Genomic DNA, 18,189 nt, shown 5'->3' with positions numbered 1-18,189 from the left:
TTTTTGGATTTTGAGAGTAGAATCCCTGTATCATCTTAATCATGTTGATTCAGAGATGTACATAGTGGGGCATAATATGTAGAAAGAACCATGCTCTATATAGAGGTTCAAACAGTTTCTTTAGTGGGTGATGTCATTAAATTGGTTTGGCTGATTTTATATTGCTATAAATTGAACTGATCAAATCCGAGCTATCTGGATAGTTCCAGGCAGCTTCAATATGGTTTAGCTAATTCACTTATTTCATAATAATATTGACCACAAGTTGATTTTTTTTTTTTTTTTGGTAAGAGGAAATTTGATACCTCTTTTGGGGGTGGAAGTAAAGTATAGGAATGTTGTTGGTTGTGATCTTATTTCCTGTAATATACTGGGGCCACATTTCAAAATTAAGTATATCACTATTTCCTTGCTTGCTTTTCTTTAGAAAATTGATATTTTTTTAAATTGAAGTATAGTTGATTTACAATGCTGTGTTAATTTCTGCTGTACAGCAAAGTGATTCAGTTTTACTTATGTATATATACATTCTTTTAAAAATTCTTTTCCATTATGGTTTATCACAGGATATTGAATACAGTTTCCCATGCTATATAGTAGGACCTTGTTTTTTATATCCATTCTATATATATAAAGGTTTACATCTGATAACCCCAAACTCCCAATCCATTCCTCCCCCACCCCTCCTTCCCCCATGCTTGCCTTTCAGTTAAGGAAAAAGAGGGTGATTTGGTTAACTAAACTATCATTTGTTTAGATTAATTCTCACTAGTTTGAATCAGAAATATATCTGCTAGGAAATATCGGATCTAGAAGCTGAGAAATAACTACTATTTATTAAGTGTTTGTTTGGTTTTTTTTACATCTTTATTGGAGTATAATTGCTTTACAATCTTGTGTTAGTTTCTGCTGTACAACAAAGTGAATCAGCTACATGTATATATATATATCCCCATATCCCCTCCCTCTTGCGTCTCCCTCCCACCCTCCCTATCCCACCCCTCTAGGTGGTCACAAAGCGTCAAACTGACCTCCTTGCTATGCAGCAGCTTCCCACTAGCTATCTATTTTACATTTGCTAGTGTATATACGTCAATGCTACTCTCTCACTTTGTCCCAGCTTCCCCTTCCCCCACTGTGTCCTCAAGTCTGTTCTGTACATCTGCATCTTTATTCCTGCCCTACCACTAGGTTCATCAGTACCGTTTTTTTAGATTCCATATATATGCGTTAGTATCCAGTATTTGTTTTTCTTTTTCTGACTTCACTCTGTATGAGAGACTCTAGGTCCATCCACCTCATTAAAAATAACTCAATTTCATTCCTTTTTATGGCTGAGTAATATTAAATGTTTATGGCCTATTCAATAATGTCCTCATAATCCTGCAAAATAGGTGGTGTTATCCCCACTTTGCAAATGAGAATACCAACATTTCAAAAAATGAAGTAATTTACCCACATATCCAACATTGTCCATCTAAATTTTAATCTTTCCACCAAAGCATGTTACCTCCTAAACAGCTTAAAGCCAGAGTATAACAGAGGATACTGAGGATAGTAGTAATAACAAATATTATTATCATGATTTACATGAGAGGATCCAGCATTGACTGAGCATTGACAGTTTGTCAGATATTGTGCTAAGTGCTGTATTTGTACTGCTACAAATTAGGAACTATTATTGTCTCCATTTTACCAGCGAGAAACCTAGCAATTAAATAAGTTTTTGTTTACTCATTCAACCACTAAGGGTAAAAACTGGGATAAAGAAGTATTTGTTTGTTCATTTGTTTGTTTATTGGTTGCCTATTCCCAAATGCATCCAAAAGAACAATTGGAAAAGAAAAATTAGATTTCTTTGTGTCTGAGTAAAGCACGATACACCTAAAATAAAATTTTTCCTAAAAGTAATCATTTGAAAGTTGTAACAAAGAGAAGAATGGTTGACTATGTTGTACAGTCATTACAAAAAACTTAAAGAATTTTTACTGACAACAAAAAATGGTCATGAAATAGTATTAAAGAAAAGCACACTAAATAAAAAAATATTTTTTAAAAATTAAAAAAAATTAAGACCCATAAAAAAAAAAAGAAAGAAAAGCAGACTATAAAATAGTTTATACAAAGCAGCATCTCAGAGGACCTTCAAGATGTCAGACGAGTCAGATGTGTAGATCACCTTCCTCCCCACAAATACACCAAAACTACGTCTACGTATGGAATAACTCCTACAGAACACCTACTGAACACTGGCAGAAGACCACAGACTTCCCAAAAGTCAAGAAACTACCCAGGTACCTGGCTGTGTGGCTGACAGTGTCTTGGTGCTCCGGCCAGGTGGCAGGCCTGAGTCTCAGAGGTGGGAGAGACAAGTTCAGGACATTGGACCACCAGAGACCCTCCAGCCCCAAGTAATATCAATCGGCAAGAGCTCTCCCAGAGATCTCCATCTCAGCGCTAAGACCCAGCTCCACTAAATGACCAGCAAGCTCCAGTGATGGACACTCCATGCCAAACAACTAGCAAGACAGGAACACAACCCCACCCATTAGCAGAGAGGCTGCCTAAAATCATAATAAGTCAACAGACACCCCAAAACACACCACTACACATGGTCCTGCCCACCAAAAAGACAAGGTCCAGCCTCATCTACCAGAACACAGACACCAGTCTCCTCCACCAGGAAACCTACAAAACCCACTGAACCAACCTTACCCACTGGGGGCAGACATCAAAAACAACGGGAACTATGAACCTTCAGACTGTGAAAAGGAGACCCCAAACACAGTAAGTTAAGCAAAATAAGAAGACAGAGAAATATGTAGCAGATGAAGGAGCAAGGTAAAAACCCACCAGACCAAACAAATGAAGAGGAAATAGGCAGTCTACCTGAAAAAGAATTCAGAGTAGTGATAGTAAAGATGATCCAAAATCTGGGAAATAGGATAGAGAAAATACAAGAAACATTTAACAAGGACCGAGAAGAACTAAAGAGCAAACAAACAGTGATGAACAACACAATAAATGAAATTAAAACTTCTCTAGAAGGAATCAATAGCAGAATAAGTGAGGCAGAAGAATGGATAAGTGACCTGGAAGATAAAATAGAGGAAACAACTACCACAGAGCAGAATAAAGAAAAAAGAATGAACAGAATGGAGGACAGTCTCAGAGACCTCTGGGATGACATTAAATGCACAAGCATTCAAATCATAGGGGTCCAAGAAGAAGAAGATAAAAAAAGGGACAGAGAAATTATTTGAAGAGATTATAGTTGAAAACTTCCCTAATATGGAAAAGGAAATAGTCAATCAAGTCCAAGAAGCACAGAGTCCCATATAGGTTAAATCCAAGGAGAAACATGCCAAGACACAGATAAATCAAACTATCAAAAATTAAATACAAAGAAAAAATATTAAAAGCAGCAAGGGAAAAGCAACAAATAACATACAAGGGAATCCCCATAAAGTTAACAGTTGATCTTTCAGCAGAAACTCTGCAAGCTAGAAGGGAGTGGCAGGACATATTTTAAGTGATAAAAGGGAAAAACCTACAACCAAGATTACTCACCCAGCAAGGATTTCATTCAGATTCTACAGAGAAATTAAAACGTTTACAGACAAGCAAAAGCTAAGAGAATTCAGCACCACCAAACCAGCTTTACAACAAATGCTAAAGGAACTTCTCTAGGCAGGAAACACAAGGGAAGGAAAAGATCTACAATAACAAACCCAAAACAATTAAGAAAATGGTAATAGGAACATACATACCAATAACTACCTTAAATGTAAATGGATTAAATGCTTCTACCAAAAGACATAGACTGGCTGAATGGATACAAAAACAAGACCCATATATATGCTGTCTACAAGAGGCACAATTCAGACCTATGGACACATACAGACTGAAAGTGAGGGGATGGAAAAAGATATTCCATGCAAATGGAAATCAAAAGAAAGCTGGAATAGCAATTCTCATATCAGACAAAATAGACTTTAAAATAAAGACTATTACAAGAGACAAAGAAGGACACTACATAATGATCAAGGGATCAATCCAAGAAGAAGATATAACAATTGTAAATATTGATGCACCCAACCTAGGAGCACCTCAATACATAAGGCAAATGCTAACAGCCATAAAAGGGGAAATCGACAGTAACACAATCATAATAGGGGACTTTAACACCCCACTTTCACCAATGGACAGATCAACCAAAGTGAAAATAATAAGGAAACACAAGCTTTAAATGACACATTAAACAAGATGGACTTAATTGATATTTATAGGACATTCCATCCAAAAACCAAAGAATACACTTTCTTCTCAAGTGCTCATGGAACATTCTCAAAGATAGATCATATTGTGGGCCACAAATCAAGCCTTCATAAATTTAAGAAAATTGAAATTGTATCAGGTATCTCTTCTGACCACAACGCTATGAGAATAGATATCAATTACAGCAAAAAAAAAAACCTGTAAAAAATACAAACACATGGATGCTAAATGATACGCTACTACATAACCAAGAGATCACTGAAGAAATCAAAGGGAAATCAAAAAATGCTTGGAAACCAATGACAATGGAAACACGATGACCCAACACCTATGGGATGCAGCAAAAGCAGCTCTAAGAGGGAAGTTTATAGCAATACAATCCTACCTCAAGAAACAAGAAACATCTCAAATAAACAACCTAACCTTACACCTAAAGCAATTAGAGAATGAATAACAAAAAAACCCCAAACTTAGCAGAAGGAAAGAAATCATAAAGATCAGATCAGAAATTAATGAAAAAGAAATGAAGGAAACAATAGCAAAGATCAATAAAACTAAGAACTGGCTCTTTGAGAAGATAAACAAAATTCATAAGTCATTAGCCAGACTCATCAAGAAAAAAAGGGAGAAGACTCAGTAGAATTAGAAATGAAAAAGGAGAAGTAACAACTGACACTGCAGAAATACAAAGGATCATGAGAGATTACTACAAGCAACTCTATGCCAATAAAATGGACAACCTGGAAGAAATGGACAAATTCTTAGAAGCGCAACCTTTCAAGACTGAACCAGGAAGAAATAGAAAATATAAACAGACCAAACACAAGCACCGAAATTGAAACTGTGATTAAAAATCTTCCAACAAACAAAAACCCAGGACCAGATGGCTTCACACGTGAATTCTAGCAAACATTTAGAGAAGAGCTAACACCCATCCTTCTGAAACTCTTCCAAAATATAGCAGAGGGAGGACTACTCCCAAACTCATTCTACGAGGCCACCATCTCCCTGATACCAAAACCAGATAAAGAGGTCACAAAAAAAGAAAACTACAGGCCAATATCTCTGATGAACATAGATATAGAAATCCTCAACAAAATACTGGCAAACAGAATCCAACAGCACATTAAACGGATCATACACCATGATCAACTGGGGTTTATCCCAGGAATGCAAGGATTCTTTTTTCTTTTTTTTTTTTCTTAACATCTTTATTGGAATATAATTTCGTTACTATACTGTGTTAGTTTCTGCTTTATAACAAAGTGAATCAGCTATACATATACATATATCACCCTATCTCTTCCCTCTTGCATCTCCCACACACCCTCCCTATCCCACCCCTCTAGGTGGTCAAAAAGCACCAAGCTGATCTCGCTGTGCTATGCGGCTGCTTCCCACTAGCTATCTATTTTACATTTGGTACTATATATAAGTCCATGCCACTCTCTCACTTCGTCTTAGCTTACCCTTCTCCCTCCCCCTGTCCTCGAGTCCATTCTCTACATCTGTGTCTTTATTCCTGTCCTGCCTTAGATTCTTCATAACCATATTTTTCTTTAGATTCCATATACATGTGTTAGCATACGGTATTTGTTTTTCTCTTTCTGACTTACTTCACTCTGTTTGACAGTCTCTAGGTCCATCCACCTCACTACAAATAACTCAGTTTCGTTTCTTTTTATGACTGAGTAATATTCCATTGTATATATGTGCCGCATCTTCTTTATCCATTAATGTGTTGATGGACACTTAAGTTGCTTCCATCTCCTGGATAATGTAAATAGAGCTGCAATGAACATCGTGGTACATGACTCTTTTTGAGTTATGGTTTTCTCAGAGTATATGCCCAGCAGTGGGATTCCTGGGTTGTATTGTAGTTCTATTTTTAGATTTTTAAGGAACCTCCATACTGTTCTCCATAGTGGCTGTATCAATTTACAGTCCCACCAAGAGTGCATGAGGGTTCCCTTTTCTCCACACCCTCTCCAGCATTTATTGCTTGTAGATTTTTTGATGATGGCCATTCTGACTTGTGTGAGGTGATACCTCATTGTAGTTTTGATTTGCATTTCTCTAATGATTAGGGATGTTGAGAATTCTTTCATATGTTTGTTGGCATTGTGTATATCTTCTTTGGAGAAATGTCTCTTTAGGTCTTTTGCCATTTTGGATTGGGTTGTTTGTTTTTCTGATATTGAGCTGCATGAGCTGCTTGTAAATTTTGGAGATTAATCCTTTGTCAGTTGCTTCATTTGCAAATATTTTCTCCCATTCTGAGGGTTGTCCTTTCGTCTTGTTTATGGTTTCCTTTGCTGTGCAAAAGCTTTTAGGTTTCATTAGGTCCCATTTCTTTCTTTATTTTTTTATTTCCATTTCTCTAGGAGGTGGATCAAAAGGGATCTTGCTGTGATTTATGTCATAGAGTGTTCTGCCTATGTTTTCCTCTAAGAGTTTTATAGTGTCTGGCCTTACATTTGGATCTTTAATCCATTTTGAGTTTATTTTTGTGTATGGTGTTAGGGAGTGTTCTACTTTCATTCTTTTACATGTAGCTGTCCAGTTTTCCCAGCACCACTTATTGAAGAGGCTGTCTTTTCTCCATTGTATACTCTTGCCTCCTTTATCAAAGATAAGGTGACTGTTTGCACATGGGTTTATTTCTGGGCTTTCTATCCTGTTCCATTGATCAATACTTCTCTTTTTGTGCCAGTACCATATTGTCTTGATTATTGTGGCTTTGTAGTATAGTCTGAAGTCAGGGAGCCTGATTCCTCCAGCTCCATTTTTCTTTCTCAAGATTGCTTTAGCTATTTGGGGTCTTTTGTGTTTCCATACATTGTGCAAGTTTTTGTTCTAGTTCTGTGAAAAATGCCATTGGTAGTTTGGTAAGTATTGCACTGAATCTGTGGATTGCTTTGGGTAGTATAGTCATTTTCACAATGTTGATTCTTCCAATTCAAGAACATGGTATAGCTCTCCATCTGTTTGTATCATCTTTAAGTTCTTTCATTAGTGTCTTATAGTTTTCTGCATATAGGTCTTTTGTCTCCTTAGGTAGGTTTATTCCTCAGTATTTTATTCTTTTTGTTGCAATGGTAAATGGGAGTGTTTCCTTAATTTCTCTTTCACATCTTTCATCATTAGTGTGTAGAAATGCAAGAGATATCTGTGCATTAATTTTGTATCCTGCTACTTTACCAAATTCATTGATTAGCTCTAGTAGTTTTCTGGTAGAGTCTTTAGGATTCTCTAGGTATAGTATCATATCATCTGCAAACAGTGACAGCTTTACTTCTTCTTTTCTGATTTAGATTCCTTTTATTTCTTTTTCTTCTCTAATTGCTGTGGCTAAAAGTTCCAAAACTATGTTGAATAATAGTGGTGAGTGTGTGCAGCCTTGTCTTGTTCCTGATCTTAGTGGAAATGGTTTCAGTTGTTCCCATTGAGAATGATGTTGGCTGTGGGTTTGTCATATATGGCCTTTATTATGTTGAGGTAAGTCCCCTCTATGCCTACTTTCTAGAGGGTTTTTATAATTGGATGTTCAATTTTGTGGAAAGCTTTTTCTGCATCTATTGAGATAATCATGTGGTTTTTCCCCTTCAATTTGTTAATATGTTGTATCACATTGTTTGATTTGCGTATATTGAAGAATCCTTGCATTCCTGGGGTAAACCCCACTTGATTATGGTGTATGATCCTTTTAATGTGCTGTTGGATTCTGTTTGCTAGTATTTTGTTGAGGATTTTTGCATCTATGTTCATCAGTGATATTGGCCTGTAGTTTTCTTTCTTTGTGACATCTTACTCTGGTTTTGGTATCAGGGTGATGGTGGCCTTGTGGAATGAGTTTGGGAGTGTTCCTCCCTCTGCTATATTTTGGAAGAGTTTGAGAAGGATAGGTGTTAGCTCTTCTCTAAATGTTTGATAGAATTTGCCTGTGAAGCCATCTGGTCCTGGGTTTCTGTTGGTTGGAAGATTTTTAATCACAGTTTCGATTTCAGTGCTTGTGATTGGTCTGTTTGTATTTTCTATTTTCTATTTTCTATTTCTTCCTGGTTCAGCCTTGGAAGGTTGTGCTTTTCTAAGAATTTGTCCATTTCTTCCAGGTTGTACATTTTATTGGCATATACTTGCTTGTAGTAAACTCTCATGATCCTTTGTATTTCTGCAGTGTCAGTTGTTAATTCTCCTTTTTCATTTCTAATTCTATTGATTTGAGTCTTCTCCCTTTTTTTCTTGATGAGTCTGGCTAATGGTTTATCAATTTTGCTTATCTTCTCAGAGAATCAGCTTTTAGTTTTATTGATCGTTGCTGTTGTTTCTTTCATTTCTTTTTCATTAATTTATGATCTGATCTTTATGATTTCTTGCCTTTTGCTAAGTTTGAGGGTTTTTGTTTGGGTTTTTTTGTTCTTCATTCTAATAGCTTTAGGTGTAAGGTTAGGTTTTTTTATTTCAGATGTTTCTTGTTTCTTGAGGTAGGGTTGTATAGCTATAAACTTCCCTCTTAGAACTGCTTTTGCTGCATCCAGTTAGTTTTGGGTTTAGGTTTTGTTTTCATTGTCATTTGATTCTGGGTATTTTTTTATTTCCTCTTTGATTTCTTCAGTGATCTCTTGGTTATTAAGTAATGTATTGTTTACCTTCCATGTGTTTGTATTTTTTACAGATTTTTTTCCTGTAATTGATATGGAGTCTCATAGAGTTGAGGTCGGAAAAGATACTTGATATGATTTCAATATTCTTAAATTTACCAAGGCTTGATTTGTGCCCAAAGCTATGATCTATCTTTGAGAATGTTCCATGAGCACTTGAGAAGAAAACGTATTCTGTTGTTTTTGGATGGAATGTCCTATAAATATCAATTATGTCCATCTTGTTTACTGTATCATTGAAAGCTTGTGTTTCCTTATTTATTTTCTTTTTGGATGATCTGTCCATTGGTGAAAGTGAGGTGTTAAATTCCCCTACTATGATTATGTTACTGTCGATTTCCCCTTTTATGGCTGTTAGCATTTGCCTTATGTATTGAGGTGCTCCTAGGTTGGGTGCATCAATATTTACAATTGTTATATCTTCTTCTTGGATTGATCCCTTGATCATTATGTAGTGTCCTTCTTTGTGCCTTGTAATAGTCTTTATTTTAAAGTCTATTTTGTCTGATATGAGAATTGCTATTCCAGCTTTCTTTTGATTTCCATTTGCATGGAATATCTTTTTCCACCCCCTCACTTTCAGTCTGTATGTGTCCCTAGGTCTGAAGTGGGTCTCTTGTAGACAGCATATATATGGGTCTTGTTTTTGTATCCATTCAGCCAGTCTATGTCTTTTGGTGGGAGCATTTAATTCATTTACATTTAAGGTAATTATCGATACGTATGTTCCTATGACCATTTTCTTAATTGTTTGGCTTTGTTATTGTAGATCTTTTCCTTCCCTTGTGTTTCCTGCCTAGAGAAGTTCCTTTAGCATTTGTTGTAAAGCTGGTTTGGTGGTGCTGAATTCTCTTAGCTTTTGCTTGTCTGTAAAGGTTTTAATTTCTCTGTCAAATCTGAATGAGATCCTTGCTGGATAGAATAATCTTGGTGGTAGTTTTTTCCCTTTCATCATTTTAAATATGTCCTGCCACTCCCTTCTGGCTTGAAGAGTTTCTGCTGAAAGATCAGCTGTTAAGCTTATGGGGATTCCCTTGTGTGTTATTTGTTGTTTTTCCCTTGCTGCTTTTAATATTTTTTCTTTGTATTTAATTTTTGATAGTTTGAGTCATATGTGTCTTGGCGTGTTTCTCCTTGGATTTATCCTGTATGGGACTCTCTGTGCTTCCTGGACTTGATTAACTGTTTCCTTTCCCATATTAGGGAAATTTACAACTATAATCTCTTCAAATATTTTCTCTGTCCCTTTTTTTTCCCTTCCTCTTCTGGGACCCCTATAATTCAAATATTGGTGCATATAATGTCGTCCCAGAGGTCTCTGAGACTGTCCTCACTTCTTTTCATTCTTTTTTCTTTATTCTGCTCTACGGTAGTTATTTCCATTATTTTATCTTCCAGTTACTTACTTATCCATTCTTCCACCTCAGTTATTCTGCTGTTGATTCCTTCTAGAGAATTTTAAATTTCATTTATTGTGTTGTTCATCATTGTTTGTTTGCTCTTTAGTTCTTCTAGGTCCTTGTTAAATGTTTCTTGTATTTTTTCCATTCTATTTCCATGATTTTGGATCATCTTTACTATCATTACTCTGAATTCTTTTTCAGGAAGACGACCTATTTCCTCTTCATTTGTTTGGTCCGGTGGGTTTTTACCTTGCTCCTTCATCTGCTGTGTGTTTCTCTGTCTTCTCATTTTGCTTAACTTACTGTGTTTGGGGTCTCCTTTTCACAGTCTGAAGGTTCATAGTTCCCATTTTTTTTTGGTGTCTGCCTTCAGTGACTAAGGTTGATTCAGTGGGTTGTGTAGGCTTCTTGGTGGAGGGGACTAGTTCCTGTGTTCTGGTGGATGAGGCTGAATCTTGTCTTTTTTGTGGGCAAGACTGCATCCGTCTTGTGTTTTGGGGTGTCTGTGACCTTATTATGATATTAGGCAGCCTCTCTGCTAATGGGTGGGGTTGTGTTCCTGTCTTGCTAGTTGTTTGGCATGGAGTGTCCATCACTGGAGCTTGCTGGTCATTTAGTGGAGCTGGGTCTTAGCGTTGAAATCGAGGTCTCTGGGAGAGCTTTCGCTGTTTGATATTATGTGTAGCCAGGAGGTCTGGTGGACCAATGTCCTGAACTCGGCTCTCCCACCTCAGAGGCAGAGGCCTGACACCCGGCCGGAGCACAAAGACCCTATCAGCCACATGGCCCAGAAGAAATGGGAGAAAAACAGAAAGAAAGAAAGAAAGTAAAGTAAATTAAAATAGTTTAAAAATAAAAAATTATTATTAAAAAGAAAAAAAATTAAAAGGTAATAGAAAAAGAAAGAAGAGAGCAACCAAACGAAAAAACAAATCCACCAATGATAACTAGCGCTAAAAACTATACTAAAAAAGAAAAAAAAAAAAGGACAAACAGAACCCTAGGACAAATAGTAAAAGCAAAGCTATACAGACAAAATCACACAAACAAGCATACACATACACACTCACAAAAAGAGAAAAAGGAAATATATATATACATAGCTTTTCTCATAAAGTCCACTGCCTCAATTTTGGGATGATTCATTGTCTATTCAGGTATTCTACAGATGCAGAGTACATCAATTTGATTGTGGAGATTTAATCCACTGCTCCTGAGGCTGCTGGGAGAAATTTCCCTTTCTCTTCTTTGTTTGCACAGCTCCCGGGGTTCAGCTTTGGATTTGGCCCCACCTCTGCATGTAGGTCACCTGAGGGCGTCTGTTCTTTGCTCAGACAGGATGGAGTTAAAGTAGCAGCTGATTAGGGGGCTCTGCTCACTCAGGCTGGGGGAAGGAAGGGGTATGGATGTGGGGCGAGCCTGCGGCAGCAGAGGCCAGCATGAGGTTGCAACAGTCCTCAAGCGTGCCGTGGGTTCTCCTGGGGAAGTTGTCCCGGGATGACAGGACACTGGCAGTGGTGGGCTGCACAGGCTCCTGGAAGGGGAGGTGTGGATAGTGACCTGTGCTTGCACACAGGCTTCTTGGTGGCTGCAGTAGCAGCCTTAGCATTTCATGCCCATCTCTGGTGTCCACACTGATAGCCGCGGCTCGCACCCGTCTCTGGAGCTCATGTAGGTGGTGCTCTGAATCCCCTCTCCTCACACACCCTGAAACAATGATCTCTTGCCTCTTAGGCAGGTCCAGACGTTTTCCTGGACTCCCTCCTGACTAGCTGTGGCACATTAGCCCCCTTCAGGCTGTGTTCACACAGCCAACCCCAGTCCTCTCCCTGGGATCCAACTTCCGAAGCCAGAACCTCAGCTCTCAGCCCCCACCCATCCCTGCGGGTGAGTAGATAAGCCTCTCGGGCTAGTGAGTGCTGGTTGGCACAAATCCTCTATGTGGGAATCTCTCTGCTTTGCCCTCTGCACCCCTATTGCTGTGCTCTCCTCCGTGGCTCTGAAGCTTTCCCCCTGCCACTCCCGTCTCTGCCAGTGAAGGGGCTTCCTAGTGTGTGGAAACTTTTCCTCCTTCACAGATCCCTCCCAGTGGTGTAGGTCCTGTCCCTATCTTTTGTCTCTGTTTTTTCTTTTTACTTTTGCCCTACCCAGGTACGTGCAGAGTTTCTTGTCTTTTGGGAAGTCTGAGGTCTTCTGCCAGCATTCAGTAGGTGTTTTGTAGGAGTTGTTCCACATGTAGATGTATTTCTGATGTATTTGTGGGGAGGAAGGTAATCATCGCGTGTTACTGTTCTGCCATCTTGAAGGTCTCCCCAAAGATTTTTCAGTATATGCAAATCAATCAATGCAATACACCATTTTAACAAATTGAAAGAGAAAAACCATATGATCATCTCAATAGATGCAGAGAAAGCTTTTGACAAAATTCAACACCCATTTATGATAAAAACCCTCCAGAAAGAAGGCATAAAGGTAACTGACCTCAACATAATAAAGGCCATGTATGACAAACCCACAGCCAGCATTGTTCTCAGTGGTGAAAAACTGAAACCATTTCTACTAAGATCAGGAGCAAGACAATATTGCCCACTCTCACCACTATTATTCAACATAGTTTTGGAAGTTTTAGCCACAGCAATCAGAGAAGAAAAAGAAATAAAAGGAATCTGAATCAGAAAAGGAGAAGTAAAACTGTCACTGTTTGCAGATGACATGATACTATACATAGAGAATCCTAAAGATGCTACCAGAAAACTACTAGAACTAAACAATGAATTTGGTAAGTAGCAGGATACAAAATTAAGGCACAGAAATCTCTTGCATTCCGATACACTAATGATGAAAAATCTGAAAGAGAAATTAAGGAAACACTCCCATTTACCATTGCAACAAAAAGAATAAAATACCTAGGTATAAACCTACCCAAGGAGACAAAAGACCTTTATGAAGAAAACTATAAGACACTGATGAAAGAAATTAAAGATGATACAAACAGATGGAGAGCTATACCATGTTCTTGAATTGGAAGAATCAACATTGTGAAAATGACTATACTACCCAAAGCAATCCACAGATTCAGTGCAATACTTACCAAACTACCAATGGCATTTTTCACAGAACTAGAACAAAAACTTGCACAATGTATGGAAACACAAAAGACCCCAAATAGCTAAAGCAATCTTGAGAAAGAAAAATGGAGCTGGAGGAATCAGGCTCCCTGACTTCAGACTATACTACAAAGCCACAATAATCAAGACAATATGGTACTGGCACAAAAAGAGAAGTATTGATCAATGGAACAGGATAGAAAGCCCAGAAATAAACCCATGTGCAAACAGTCACCTTATCTTTGATAAAGGAGGCAAGAGTATACAATGGAGAAAAGACAGCCTCTTCAATAAGTGGTGCTGGGAAAACTGGACAGCTACATGTAAAAGAATGAAAGTAGAACACTCCCTAACACCATACACAAAAATAAACTCAAAATGGATTAAAGATCTAAATGTAAGGCCAGACACTATAAAACTCTTAGAGGAAAACATAGGCAGAACACTCTATGACATAAATCACAGCAAGATCCCTTTTGACCCACCTCCTAGAGAAATGGAAATAAAAAAATAAAGAAAGAAATGGGACCTAATGAAACCTAAAAGCTTTTGCACAGCAAAGGAAACCATAAACAAGATGAAAAGACAACCCTCAGAATGGGAGAAAATATTTGCAAATGAAGCAAATGACAAAGGATTAATCTCCAAAATTTACAAGCAGCTCATGCAGCTCAATATCAAAAAAACAAACAACCCAATCCAAAAGTGGACAGAAGACCTAAATAGACATTTCTCCAAAGAAGATATACAGATTGCCAACAAACACATGAAAGGATGCTCAACATCACTAATCATTAGAGAAATGCAAATCAAAACTACAATGAGATATCACCTCACACCGGTCAGAATGGCCATCATCAAATATCTACAAACAATAAATGCTGGAGAGGGTGTGGAGAAAAGGGAACCCTCTTGTACTGTTGGTGGGAATGTAAATTGATACAGCCACTATGGAGAACAGTATGGCGGTTCATTAAAAAACTAAAAATAGAACTACCATACGACCCAGCAATCCCACTACTGGGCATATACCCTGAGAAAACCATAATTCAAAGAGAGTCATGTACCATAATGTTCGTTGCAGCTCTACTTACAATAACCAGGACATGGAAGCAACCTAAGTGTCCATCGACACATGAATGGTTAAAGAAGATGTGGTACATATATACAATGGAATATTACTCAGCCATAAAAAGAAACGAAACTGAGTTATTTGTAGTGAGGTGGATGGACCTAGAGACTGTCATACAGAAACTAATACCACATGCTAACACATATATATGCCATCTTAAAAAAAAAAAAAAGGTTCTGAAGAACCTAGGCGCAGGACAGGAATAAAGACGCAGACCTAGAGAATGGACTTGAGGATGTGGGGAGGGGGAAGGGTAAGCTGGGAAGAAGTGAGAGAGTGGCTTTGACATATATACACTAACAAATGTTAAATAGATAGCTAGTGGGAAGCAGCCGCATAGCACAGGGAGATCAGCTCGGTGCTTTGTGTCCACCTAGAGGGGTGGGATAAGGAGGGTGGTAGGGAGACGCAAGAGGGAGGGGATATGGGGATGTACATATATGCATAGCTGATTCACTTTGTTGTACAGCAGAAACTAACACAACAGTGTAAAGCAATTATACTCCAATAAAGATTTTTAAAAAAATAATCTCTAAGGGAAGATAGTATGAAGATAATATATATAGATATATTTATATATGTATAATTGAATTGCTGTGCTGTATACTTGAAACTAACACGATATTGTAGATCAACTATATTTCAATTAAAACAAAAATTAGGCATGGCCAAAATTAAAAAAGCAGCATCTCTTCAACTTGCCAGTTGGTTAAAACAAAGTATGAAAATACTTCAAATGTTAACCGTATTTATATCTGAGATGTGGTGTTATGGATAACTTTCACTTTTGTTTACATATTTTTCTGCATTACTAATATCCTGTAACTCTGTTACTAAAAGTTGAAAATTACTATAACCAGACGATGGTCTTCAAATGTATGCAAAATTTGAATCTCTATTTACACATTCAGATGTGTATGAAAATCCTCATCACTTTATCAACAATTTTACTTTCAAGCTCCCATCTTGATGTTCGTTGGTGAAATTTACTCTCAGTTGATCTTGCTGTCTTTCCGTTTTGGGTTCTTACTCAGTGTCGTTGTGTATACTCACTTGTCTGTCCACAGAGGCTGAGCCTGAGACTCACCAGTCCCCACCCCAACCGCACCCCCTCCTCTCCCAAAACTCAGTGACTGTTGCTTCTCCAGCAGTCCTGGGCACTTGAACCAGTTGGGAACCTATTGGATGGTGCACCTAACAATTCTTACTCCAAAAGAACAACCCGTTACTGTATTCAAAGGAAGATATAAAGCTTCCTGAATAAACCAGTTTATTTTATATTCAGATGCTAATAATTCAAAAACTTCTTTATGATATGTATGAAATTAGTAATACCATTAGAAGTACCTAAAGGTTATATTTTAAGTGATATCTGAAAAGAAGCAGGGTAATATCTCTATACTATTGTGATTTATATTTCAAAATTTATCTCTGAATATCACGTAGAATGCTTAGATTTGTAATAATTTGAAGAATAAATATACTGTTTATAACAAGAAAACAGTGTAAAAGATAAAAAGCATGTTATTTAGATCAGAAAGGATAAAAGGTTATCTTAAGCAAAATCACACCTTTTTTTCTACTTTAAACTATACAACATCAATTTTCAAATTAAATAAGTTGTGTTTTCATCAATCTGTAATATTGCATAGAGCCATGGGGGATTTCATATATCATCAACATATTTGGAATTCATTTGAAAAAATTTGCTTCACAACATCACTTCTAGTTTTGAAAACAATATGCATGTATAAAGATTATTTGTTAACTGTATTTTGAAGTGTAACATTATCCTTTTTGAATATAATACAATGCAATGTAAAACAATGTAAGGAGATGACTCTGTGGATTTAAATCTAAAGTAAATTCGGTGTTTATTTAATGGGTGATTCGTGATGGTTGCTTCAGATTTCCAAATCCCCATTTCTGCAACCTCAACATGGGAGTAATAATGCTTATTCCATAGATTTGCCATGGGGATTAAATGAAATGAGTGTAAAGGGCTTAACAAAATGTGTGGCTTAAGGTAAGCACTCAAAATATTAGCTGTTATTATTATTATTGCTTTTGTTCATGTTTCCTTGCTCTCTTTGGTAGCACATAGGATTATTTAGTAGCTGTTCATTTACTTCTTATATTCTCAGCCCCGAGATGAATTTTATTATCCAACATCTGTTTTTAACCTCATAAGAAAATGTACCTTCAACATTAATTAACATCAAAAATGAGGTCTTAATGCTCACACAGAGTAATAATTGTTTTGTAAAAGGGGCTGCCTTCATATCAAAATGTAATTTCCTCTATTTAGAGAAGAGGTTCTCTGAAATGACTGACATTAAGGAAAAGCAGAAAACAGGAGTCATGGAGCCAGAAAATGCTTAGAGGTGGCAGGCTTCTTGGGTATTACCTCATTCAGCCCCTAAGTTTGCAGATCCTGAGCTCCCTGAAAGAGATAAAGTGGGTTTTCCTGAGACCACCCCATGAGGAGCTAGAGGTAGAACCATAGCAGATCTTGTTTTAGTACTTAGTCCAATCTCTCCTCTTGTAGCATATTAAAAGTAACATGTATGTATTCATTCGTGTTAGAATTCAGTCAGTAGGTGGGTGTTGGTCCTGAACATTCTTCCTTGCATGTAGTGTATTCTATTGAAATATTTTTGAGAGAATGAGTCCCTATTTTATCTATTAAATATGTAGAAAGCGTGTGAGAAATAACTAATTGCTCAGCAATTTACACTAGAGGCTAATTATGCAGCCACAGGGATGGAACTCAGTTGGCCCCCTTTACCAACATGGCAGTTTTACTGACAGTTAATGATAAGGAGCCAGTAAAAAGCTCAGTTTCTCAGGAAAATGAAAAGGACTGTTGCAAGCTCAGTGGAACTGTGAAGGGTTATATTGAGCCCAGTGAGGTAGGGAATATTCATAGGAATCAGGAAAGGAAGGCAAAAAAAAATGTAATAATTAACATTTATTTGGAATTAAAAACAGGCCTATTTGAAAAGACTACCTTATGTTCGATAAATCAATGTCATAAATTCACTATGAGAACTACTCTTATCAAATCACAGTTTCTATTTCTCAAAATATTTGTATGATCATTTTGACTTAATAGAGTCAGGATGTGTAAATTGACTAAGAATTACAGTAACTGTTGACAAAGAAAGATATAAAGAGGGAGAAGTGAGAGCTGGAAAGAAAAAGAGAAGGAAACATTAACATAAATACAAAATGTATGTTTGTTCATAGCACTTTTCTCAATCTTTAGCAAATGTCCTTCAATGATTTTAAATATAACACTTTTGCCTTTTGAAATGACATCGTTTAAGTAGCAGAACTAATATTCTCTGTATTATTTAAAATGCTGACTTAAAATGATTAAAGTGGCCATCAACATGCTATTTAATGTGTCATTTTAATTTTTAATGTTGGAGAGTTATTAGTAGGATGTGAGTGAGTATTAACAAAGAATTATTAAAATTCCAACATCAACCAAATTGACATCAGAATTCTCATGACAAATAGTTCATAGCATTGTTCTACCCATTATGAAAAAAGAAAAAATACACACACACGCACACACAGACAGAGAGTATACTACTATGCAT

At 37.0% G+C, this 18,189-nt stretch overlaps 1 protein-coding gene across 1 annotated transcript in view; it reads left to right on the top strand.

Annotated features, from left to right (window-relative positions):
• Positions 1 to 18,189, top strand: part of CNTNAP2 (contactin associated protein 2) — a 1,523,154-nt gene that overhangs the window by 291,053 nt on the left and 1,213,912 nt on the right. The window lies entirely within an intron of this gene.

The sequence above is a fragment of the Balaenoptera acutorostrata genome, chromosome 7 (genome assembly GCF_949987535.1).
Source record: "Balaenoptera acutorostrata chromosome 7, mBalAcu1.1, whole genome shotgun sequence".
In the NCBI taxonomy this organism is placed as follows: Eukaryota; Metazoa; Chordata; class Mammalia; order Artiodactyla; family Balaenopteridae; genus Balaenoptera; species Balaenoptera acutorostrata.
This window is presented reverse-complemented; position numbering and strand designations above follow the sequence as displayed.